Genomic DNA, 11,311 nt, shown 5'->3' on the forward strand with positions numbered 1-11,311 from the left:
GTTGCTGGGCGTGTGGCGAGGCAGGGCGCGGTCATAACCGCGGTTCAAGCAAAAGGCTTCGTCTTGGCAATGAATTAACCGTTGTTTCTTGTCTCCCGCTGGGATTTTCAGACTGTCACCCCAGCATCGTGAAATGCTGAACAAATGTCTTGAAATCCTCAAATTGTTTCGCAGCAGACTGTCAGGAAGGATAAAAATAACTAATAGAGAGGCCTGCAGGTATTAACTGTTCCCTGCGTCTCCCAAACCTGCTGCTCAGCTGCACGTCCAACCAGTCACTGAGTCCTTCTTATTTTTAGTTCTTGTCCAAGGCCTTTTTTCAAGCCACTCTTGCACATACTTTCATTACATGACTTTTTTTAAGCAAGTTAAATTCTGATCTTTCATATGTATGCATTTTCGTTGTCAGGTTTTATAAAACATTCTTTCCCATGTTAGCAAAGTGACCCCCTTGCACTGGTTCTCCAGGTGCTGCCATCACTCAGGTGAATCTTCTTGCCCGACCTTCACAGCCTTCCTTCCTCCCTATAGAAACACAGAATCATAGAGTGGTTTGGGTTGGAAGGGACCTTAAAAGTTCCAACCCCTCTGCATGGGCAGGGACACCTTCCACAAGATCAGGTTGCTCAGAGCCCCATCCAACCTGACCCTGAACGCTTCCAGGGAAGGGACCTCAGCAACTTCTTTGAGCAACCTGTGCCAGTTTCTCACCACCCTTGCACTAAAAAATTTCTTCCTAATACCTAATTACCCAATTCCAGATTAAAGCCATTACACCTCATCATCTCAGTACTACTAATAAATCCCTCCCCAGCTTTCCTGTGGGCCCCCTTCGGGTACTAGGAGGCTGCTATAAGGTGTCCCTGGAGCCTTCCCTTCTCCAGGCTGAACAACCCCAACTCTCTCAGTCTGTCTTCATAGGAGAGATACTCTAGCCCTCTGATCATCTGAATTGCCCTCCTCTGGATTCACTCAAACAGCTCCGTGTCATTCTTGTGGTGAGGGCTCCAGAAGTGGACACACTACTCCAGGTGAGGTCTCACCAGAGCAGAGTAGAGGGGGAGAATCACTTCCTTTGACCTGCTGGCCACACTTCTTCTGATGGAGCCCAGGATACAGTTGGCCTTCTGAGATGCAAGCACATTTTGCCAGCTCATGTTGAGCTTCTCATCAAGCAGCACCACCAAGTCCTCCTAAGGGCTGCTCTAAATCCACTCTCTGCCCAGCCTGTAGTTGTGCTTGGGATTGCCCCAACTCATGTGCCAGACCTTGCACTTGGCCTTGTTAAACCTCATGCAGTTTGCATGGCCCCACCTCTCAAGCCTATCAAGGTTGTCCAACAATAATAATTATATCCACGTTGTTCCTGCTATGTGTTATGATTTTCCAGCAACATCAATTGTGTTTTGAAGGCAGCTTTCTCATTTGGAAGTTTTTCACTTACTTAGGGTCACTTCTGTTAAATCTAAACACCAGACTTTTAAGACTGAAATCAGCCACTTTTCCCATTTGTGTGGATTAGTCATTATGTGCATATTTCGTGTTGTTGACAACTATTAAAAAACTCTGGCAATCATTACTATTATTTCTGAATAATCATGAAAAGCAATTCATGAGGATCTCATGACTGCAGACCCTACTGACATGGATCAGATTATGCCCATACTTATGCCAACATTAATCAGATGTAGCTCCTTTGAAGTCCACATTGTTACCTCTGATTGACATGGATCTAATTGTGAGCAAACTGTGAATATTGGACTCTGTGATGAGCATATGGCTCCATGTCTACTATTCTACTCCAACATCTCTCAAAATTTGGACATAACTTGCAGCTGAACTGTAGCCTCCTTCTGAGCTCATCATGTTTCCCAGTAGGTGTTTCTTTATTTAAATTACATCTTTGTAGATGATGAGGCATCCAGATGATTTCCATTGCATTCCTTCAAGCATAGTTTCAATGTTGTTTTCTCGTCAGCTTTTGTCTGTCATGCTGCAGTGTTGCTGAACGTTTTCCTCACTGCTCTGTGGTTCAGTGAAGGAATTTTGTGACATTTTCTCTCTGACAGTCATGTAGCTGATTTACTCCCTCTTATAGGAGCTGCTAGTAAGCAATCTTGCCACTCCAATACATGCCTTTGCACTTACAGCTTTTTTCTTGCTTCCTTTGTTGTCTTCTGTCTTCCTCCTACCCTAATTATGTCCTACTTCATTCTTCCTTTTCTGTAATTTTTTTGTACTTTGGAGCTGTTTTCTTCCCTGTCCCTACACCCTCACTCAGACAAATGGGTTATTTTGCTGGTGAGGGAGAGTAATCTCTTTTCTGGATACCTATAGCTGAGGAATTGTTTTCTTAAGTGTGCTGTGGAAAGGAGATGTAACTTTTGGCCTGTCTGTTTTTATTTTAAGTCCTGTAGAGCAGGATTTACCCATGTGAGCAGAAAGGACAGTCTTACCCCCAGGAACAGGAAAGACGAACTGAGCAAGAGCAGAGTAGCAATGGTTTTGACCAAAGGGAACTAGAAGTGACTTATTTCATCTCAGGTAGCACAAATGCCAGGGACCATTTTGCAGTTTAGCAATTATTATTTTAAACTTTGATACAAAGCAGACCAGGAGCACTGCGTTTGGAACCAGCCAAGCTGTAGTCTGGCAGAGAGCAGGAGAAAATGGAAAAGAATTTTCAATGGAGTAGTTTTGTACTCGTTTGCACATAGGGTCAGAAATAATCCAGTTCCCACTGCTGTATTACCCACCTCCCTGTTAACACAGTGCTTCCCACTTAGTCCAGAATAGTAACTGTGGCTTTCATCCCCAATTGCTTTTTAGGTTTTTAAACACTTCACCAGAACAATCTCACTAAAGCTAAAGACAATCGTATTTTTTAATTATATGAGTAACATTGAGCAATGCTAGAAACAGGGGTGTCTATTCACAGAGACATTATTCAGCTTTTTTTATAAGATGTTTCAATGTTTCATAATTACTGGAAGAGAATCCCGCTCTTCTGTTTAATTCAATCAGTTTTAATTGCTTTGAAACCACAGAGGATGTTTAACTCTATTTTCTACTGTGACTCAATCTAGAAATACCTGTACAGGGAAATTATTTCTGATAGTTGACAGCTCATAATTCTAATGCAAAAAAAAACCCATAATGAAATAAAATTTGTATGAGGAATAAGGACCACATTTTATCTTGAGGATAATGAAATGTAGAAACAATTTACCTTAGAACAAGCTTCCATTCTTCAAGTAGCAATTAGATTTCCTTGTAGAAGATGTACTATAGCTCAAACAAAAGTTATGATCTTGATGCCAAATCTACTGAGTGAGGTCATACCAAAATAATAATATTAATACCTTCCAGTTCTAAAATATCAGTTGTTGTTAACTAGTAAGTGCAAATTGCTATTTGACTGATCAGGAAATTATGCGAAAAAGACTCAATCAGAAATGACTGGAAAGATGACTTCTTCATATGTGTATACAACTGACATCATAAGCAGTTTTCAAAAAGCAAATACAAGTCCTGTACTCAGGATTCTTGGGATAAAATGTATCCATCCAACAGATCATATAAACAGGCTGGAATGCCTCTTTGATATTTTTATAATCTGCTGCAGTAGACTGGTCAGTTATGATGCCTGCTTAAACTATGTTCATGTTCAGTGGAAGTCAAAAACAAAGGTAAATAAGAAGGTATGATGGATCAGCTCAAGCCAGGAACCCACTGAGCCAAAGCCTCGCTTGTTTCCCCTTGATTAGTCATTCCCCTTGAGCACAGTGTTGTTCCCATGATCTGTTTAATGAAGTATTTTGTCCTCTATAAGTAAAACTGAAGGAAAATTATGTATTGTATGTATGTTGCTATCATTTTTTATTAGAGGACTATCTGCTTATTTTATTGAAACTTTGTTGCTATCATTTTTCATTAGAGGACTATCTGCTTATTTTATTGAAACTGATACCATTGACTCAGATTTAGATGATAAACTCTAAACCCTATCACATGTACAGGTAGAAATGTGTTACAAAAGGCAACAGAAGACAAAATCCACTGTCCATGAATTACCTTTTGTCAGAAGAAATGTAGTTGCCTTTAAGTAATGGTCATGTGATCTAAGAAATCACCTTTGGGTCACATGAGTTCCTACAGGTTTCCAGTGTTCTGCCTGCCACCAGCAGGTACTGCTCTAGAGATAACCACGTACCAAGTGATACATTCCCCAGGTTTCATTAAGTGTTTGAGACTCAGTTTTCCTTGCCACAGACTGGCCTTGGGCTGCTGATCAGAGTGGGAGCTGTGATCAATTACAAAAATAGTAAATCTCACCCCATAATGTTAATACTAATTTCTGTAAATTGAATATACAGAATTTGTGAGCAGCAAGTGAACAAATAAAATGCATATTCCTGCCACACAACTGTAAAATTTAAACAAATTTTAAGTATGGAGACATCAATGTCTATGCATCAGTTGTCCTTCGCTCTAAATTTGAGAGATACTGTTTGGTGGATTAGCTGTTGGCTGCCTGATCACATCCAGAGGGTAGTGGTCAATGACTCAATGTCCAGATGGAGATTGGTGACAAGTAGTATCCCTCAGGGGTCTGTACTGGGACCAGTACTCTTTAATATCTTCATCAATTATATAGACAGTAGGATTGAATATGTCCCTAGCAAGTTTGGAGATGACACCAAGCTGTTTGGTGTAGTTGTCACACCAGAGGGACCTGGACAAGCTAGAGAAGCAGGCCTATGTGAACCTCATGAGATTCAACAAGGCCAAGTGCAAGGTCCTGCACATGGTTCAGAACAATCTCCAGTGCCAATACAGGCTGGGGGATGAAGGGATTCAGAGCAGCCCTGTGGAGAAGGACTTGGGAGTACTGGTAGATGAAAAGCTCAACATTTGTGTAATTCATATGTATCTAAGTTTGGTTCAACATTTTTGTGCCTCATTCAAAAAAACAACTTGGTTGTGGCAGTGTTGTTTTTCGGTTTTTTCCAATTTTTATATAAAGCCTTGTTTCAAGCAGATATGTGACAACTTCTTCCTAAATGTAATTCAGGTGAGTAGAATATCTTGTAGAAGGTTTTCAGAGGCACCCATAGGCAGCACAGGTATTGAATGCAGAAATACAGCTTCACTAGCACTCAGAATTTATACTAAATTAGGTAGTGTGGGTTTCACTGAAAGCCAGTTATAGCAATAGGAATTCACATTTTTATCCATAACCTTGATCTTTTTTATATTTAAATAAATATATTAAAATCTGTTAGAAATAGCTTAACTTGAGGAATGTCTTAGTGATTAGTAATTTTTCTTGTATACCATTAGGTGGCAGGGAACAATAAAGATTTACTTGATGAGATGCAATACATATGTTGAAATATGGATCTGCCAGATTGTTTTCTCCACCCTTTTTTGAATCAGAATTATTTCCTACTGTGAGCTGTCAAGAGCTTTGTCTAGTTAATTATTAAATGACTTACCAACAGGGCTCACTGCTTTCTTCAAAACTGTTGCAGATTTTCTTTCTGTGTAACCCTTTTCTCAAATGAGAAAAGAACCAAGGCATATTCATTCTACTGGGAGTTCTCTAAAAATTAAATCTCACCATAGTTGTATCTCTACTTCTAACCTCTACTTCTGCTTCTGGTCAGGCTAAATCTGACTGCTGGAAGTAGCCCCTAGGCCAGGCTAATTCCAGCAGGCATTAGTGGGGAGCCTTGCTTCTAGACCTTTGTAAGGGCTTTTGTCTGGGTCCAGCTAGAAATAAGGACATTTTACATAGTGTAGCTACAAGAAGATTGAAGTGATAGGGTTTACATGCCCAGGCTGACACAGGAAGGATGGGAAAAGATAAAGAATTTATACTCCCAGGATTTGTTTCTTTAAATCTAGATGGCTACTTATTTTAAAATTTCAGTGGATGTCAAAGGTGAGAGGGTAGGTGGTAGGAATCACAGAGCACGACTTGCTTGCTTGATAACTCACTTGATGACTGATGTATGGGAAGTTGATTCAACTAGTAGTGACTCCGCAGATGCCTATGCTCAGCATTTCCCAGAAACACAGAATTAAGTCCCTGGCAGGAGCAGACCCTAAAAGATTTATTCCTTAAAACTCTTCTATGCTGTTGGTAGGAACTGTGCCACAGATACTGTCACATGTGCTTAACTGGAAAGTCCCAGTGCAGATTTTTCCATATGTTTATGCAATAAACTCCTGCCAAAGGAAGAACTAACAATTCCACAAAATACAATACAGCTGCAGTTTGCCCTACCGGTTTGTTAGAGGAAAAGCACAGGAGGGACATTTTGTGGATTTGTTACTGATTAGCCTGATATGCAGAAAAATTCAGCTCGATGCAGTTTTAATGTGACTGAATGAGTGGCAGTAGAGAGACTGTAATCCATTGTTCAGAGAAAAATGTGTGGTAGCAACTGCTACGCTGTGTCTATTTTGTCCCAGGCAATTGCATCTGGAAGCAAGGAGCCCTTTGTTCCCCCATGTTCAGCCTCAGCATTGCCAGGGAACAGTGACAGTAAGCACCCAGGCTATGATCTGTGTTTGTGAGCTCTACATGTCTGCCTGGATTTGGATTCAGTATTTTTCATCTTAATCTGTTTCAGTCACTGTGTTGTATCTGCTCAGTCCAAACATAGGCAATCCTGTGGGAAACTGTGTATCCAAACAGAAATCTTTAATAGTTAAAAATCCCAAACCCAGTAATAATGATGGTACTACAAGAAGATTTTAAGCAACAGATTCTATTAACTTGGTGTGCAGAAAATCAACATGAAGGCTGGGACTAAAAGGCAAAAACAGAGAATGGGAGAATGAATCATAGAATGGGTGGGTTGGAAGGGACCTTTAAAGGTCATCTAGTCCAACCCCTCTGCAATTAGCAGGAACATCTCTAAGTAGACCAGATTGCTCAGAATCTCATCCAGTCTGACCTTGAATGTTTCCAGGGTTGGGGCATCTACCATCTCTCTGGGAAACTTGTTCCAGTGTTTCACTACCCTCACCATATTTTTATTTTCCTTACATTTAGTCTCAATTTGCCCTCAGTTTAAAACCATTACCTATTGCACTAGTAAAAGGTCTATCCAATCTTTCTATTAAGCCCCCTTCAGGTACTGGAAAGAACCACCCACAACAGGAGTAGGTTAGACCTGAGACCATCTAAGGAACCTGATGGTTCACAAGTCCATGAAACCTGGTGAGATACATCTACAGGTCCTGAGAGAACTGGCAAGTGAACTTCCTAAGCCACTGTCCATCATATCTTATGGCAGTCCAGTGAAGTTTCCACTGACTCAAAAAGGGGAAACACAACCCCTATCTTCAAAAGGGGAAAAAAATAAGACCGGGGAACTACAGACCAGTCACTCTCACCTCTGCACCTGGCAAGATCATGGAGCGTATCCTCCTGAAAACTATGCTAAGGCACAGGGAAAAGAAGGAGGTGTTTGGTGACAGTAAACATGGCTTCACCAGGGGCAAATCATGCTTGACCAATTCGGTGGCCTTCTATTCTGAAATTACAGTGTTGATGAAAAAGGGAGGAGCAACTGATGAAATCTACCTGGACTTGTGCAAAGCATTTGACACTGTCCTGATCAGCATCCTTGTCTCTAAATTGGAGAGATGTGGACTTGACAGATTAACCCCTCAGGAATTGGCTGGATGGTGCACTTAAAGAGTTGTAGTCAATGGCTCAATGTCCAAGTGGAGACTGTGATGAGTGGCATTCCTCAGGGGGCAGTATTGGGACTGATGCTGCTTGACATTTTTGTCAGCAACACTGACAGTGGAATTGAGTGCCCCCTCAGCAAGTTCACTGACAACACCAAGCTGTGTGGTCTGGTCAACACACTGGAGGGAAGGGATGCCATCCAGATAGACCTTGACAGACTTGAGAGGTGGGCCTGTACCAGCCTCATGAAGTTCAACAAGGCCACATGCAAAGACCTGCAGCTGGGTTGGGGCAATCTTGAACATGTTTACAAGCTGTGTGGAGAATAGATTTAGAACATCCCTGAGGAGAAGGATGTGGGGATCTTGATTGATGAGTAGCTCAACAGGAGCTAGCAATGCGCTTGGAGCCCAGAAAGCCAACCATGTCCTGGGCTGCATCGAAAGAAGCATGGTCAGCAGGTAAAGGTTTTCCCCCTCTACTCTGCTCTGGTGAAACCTCACCTGCATTGTTGTGTCCAGTTCTGGAGCCCCCAAAACAAGGAGATGGAGCTCCTGAACAGAGTCCAGAGGAGGGCAATGGGGATGATCAGAGAGAGCATCTCTCCTATGAAAACAGGCTGAGAGAGTTGGGGTTATTCAGCCTGGAGAGGAAGAGGCTCCAGGGAGGCCTTATAGCCACCTTCCAGTACCTGAAGGGGCTACAGGAAAGCTGGGGAGGGCATTTTTACAAGGACTTTAATGGTTTTAAGCTGCATGAGGGTAGATTTAGGTTAGACTTTAGGAAGAAATTCATTCCCATGATTGTGGTGAGTCACTGGCACAGTCTGCTCAGGGAAGTTTTGGCTGCCCTATCCCTGGAAGTGTTCAAGGGCAGGTCAGATGAGGCTTTGAGCAACCTGGTCTAGTGGAAGGTGTCCCTGCCCATGCAGGGGAATAGGAGCTAGATGGTCTTTAAGGTACCCTCCAACCTAAACCATCCTATGTCTTTATGATTCAATCTATCTTCAACAGCCAATTGTTTCCTTCACAAATAACTCCGATGCAGATTTCAGAAAGCTGTCAAACAGGATTTAAAGGCACTCAGCCTGCTATCAGCCTTAGCATCTGACAGCAGGCTTGGTACTTCAAACAGATTAGTCTTGCAGTCAACCCATGTATCATCCTACCATATCTCTACCTTGTAACTCAGTAGATTATGGATATCTCAGGAAAGTTGCAGCATAGCCTTGGAGATCATGGGAGGGAAACTGCAGTCTTTAAGGAGACTGAACTTGAACCCTGTATGAAAACCAAACAAGAGATTTTTTTTTTTTTTTTTTCCTGGTGCTTTGTGAGCTGTTCTATAGTAAAAAAAAAATAATATATTTGAAAGACTTGATGAAAAATGGGAGTCACTAAACAAGAGTGTTTCTCTGAGGAGACTGTGCTCCCTGGGGCAGTCCAGGCTCTCCAGAGGACAGGCTGATGGGAACAGGTAGGTGTCATGCGGTGCAAGATGCAATGCAAGCTGTGTGCAATTATAATTTGTCTCTGGAACCCTCAGCACATTGTGGCTCCTGGCTTGGATTTCAAATGAAGAGGTCTCTTCTTCTAAATACTGGTGATGCTGTTACACTCTCACTAGCTTGGTACCTAACAGTACATTGGTTAATGCTGTTGACTAGGTCTGGGGCAGAGGCAATTTACTTATCTTTGTGGAAAGGGGAGGAGCAATCGTAAGTCACTTATTGTACCTTATATTTTTAAAACTGTGGTTAAGTAGTGTGAAATGTTTGGATCTCCAGAGAGGAAAGGTTTTTTAAGTCTGTGTGCTTCACATGAGGGTTACCATATTTCTGAAGTTGGAGGAGATTGTTGATCTGTTATCAGACTTTTTCACAGTTGTATCAGAAATATCAAGAGCTGCTTACTCAGCTGGGCCCAAATCCTGAAGATTTCCATTTGTGCCTTGGTTCCTTTCATTGTTTTACAATCAGATCTGAAAGTCTGCCCCAGAAGAGGATTAGCATGTTATGAGATACAGTTGTATTTTGAGAATGCAAGGACCTAAATAAGATTAATTCCGACTGGATCCTCCTTAGAAGTTATAGTTGTTTGCAAGAGTGGTCACAAACACTTTTTTTGTTTCTCCTGAGCTGTGTCCAAGAGAACAAAGTTCAGCTCCCTTTGCAGGATTTTGTTTCTTGTCTACTTTTTGAGGTGGATGTAATAAAGAAAGAACACGACAATCTGCTTCAGAAAAAAAAAAAATCATTAATTTTTATTGTTATTCCACCTCATCTCCTTTTATGGAGAGCATAAAACAGTTTATTTTTGTTTTTCTTGAACTACCTAGGTAACAAACTGAGCCCCCAGTAAACTAAAACATATTTCAGAATGCAAAGAAGGGATAACATTTCCCTGAAAAATAGGAAAACACTTGGTCTGGATGTGGTCAAATTAATGAATGAAAGGATTTCCTTTGAAAGAGGGATCTCAGGCAGGACAGTAGAAACAAGTTACCTGGAGAAGTAAAAAAATTCAGGACATCATCAGGACAAAGTGCGTTTCCTAGGCATATGGTGACTGTGAAGAATCATGCTCTCTACCATCTTGCTCTGTCTTCTCTGCTAGGCTTCTCACATCAGCCAGAAATGAGATTGGTGGAAAGAGAGAAGTTTGCTTTCTTAGTACACTTTTCTTAGCATACTGAGAAGATGACAACAGGAAGAAGAATAAGAAAGAAAATAACAGTGATTTTGTTCAGGTCTGCAAGATACTGGGATAATTTAGATTGCAGTAGGTGAATGCCTGGGGCTGTTTCCCTTCAAATGTGTCAGGAGGTGGTTACTGTTGGTTTCACTCTCAAAGCTACTGAGTGTGACTATACACATTCAGCTTCTTGTGAAAGACTGTAACAGAGAAGACCAAAAGCAAAACTACTCTTGCAAGCAATGCTCTCTACCTGTCCAAAACAAACAACAGCAGGGGTGGTTTGTGTAGCAATTTGTAGGAGGAAGTCATAGGACTTTTATCCTTTCTTTAAGGCTGGAATCTAGGAAAAGAAGCTGAAGGGTAAGAGAAGAAGGATGCAGTGGCCAAAAAATAAAAATACTAACAGAGAAGAATAAAATTGAGAAATTAATTTGCAGTAATGGAAAGGGTTGTGGAAAAGCAGAAAGATGATGGAATGGCAAAAGAGAAAATTAGGGAAGCTAGTTGCAACAGGAGAGGAAGATATGATTGAGATAGCTCAGAAATGAAGCCTAAGGCAGACCAATGAGGCTGTACATGAGACTATGACACAGAACAAGAAACAAAATTATTTCCACATGAAGGAGGGAACTGATGGGAGAAAATCTGAGCTTCACCTCTGTACCAGAGAGATTCATCCTCTGACTCAAGCAGATCAAGTGAACAGAGCATTAGGCCATCAGTCAAAAACAAGACTGTGAGATATGGACCAGAATTTGAAAACCTACAGAGTAGGGATGGCAGGAGGGGATGACGGAGGCGGTTGGATAGGGGACACAACTGTTGTCTATACATGTCTTGAATTAACACCTCAGAGTGAGAAAAGCTATTTGAATTGAATGACAATACTTGTAAAAGAAAGAGT

Source organism: Chaetura pelagica, unplaced genomic scaffold, assembly GCF_000747805.2.
Source record: "Chaetura pelagica isolate M959 unplaced genomic scaffold, ChaPel_1.0 scaffold170, whole genome shotgun sequence".
Lineage (NCBI taxonomy): Eukaryota > Metazoa > Chordata > Aves > Apodiformes > Apodidae > Chaetura > Chaetura pelagica.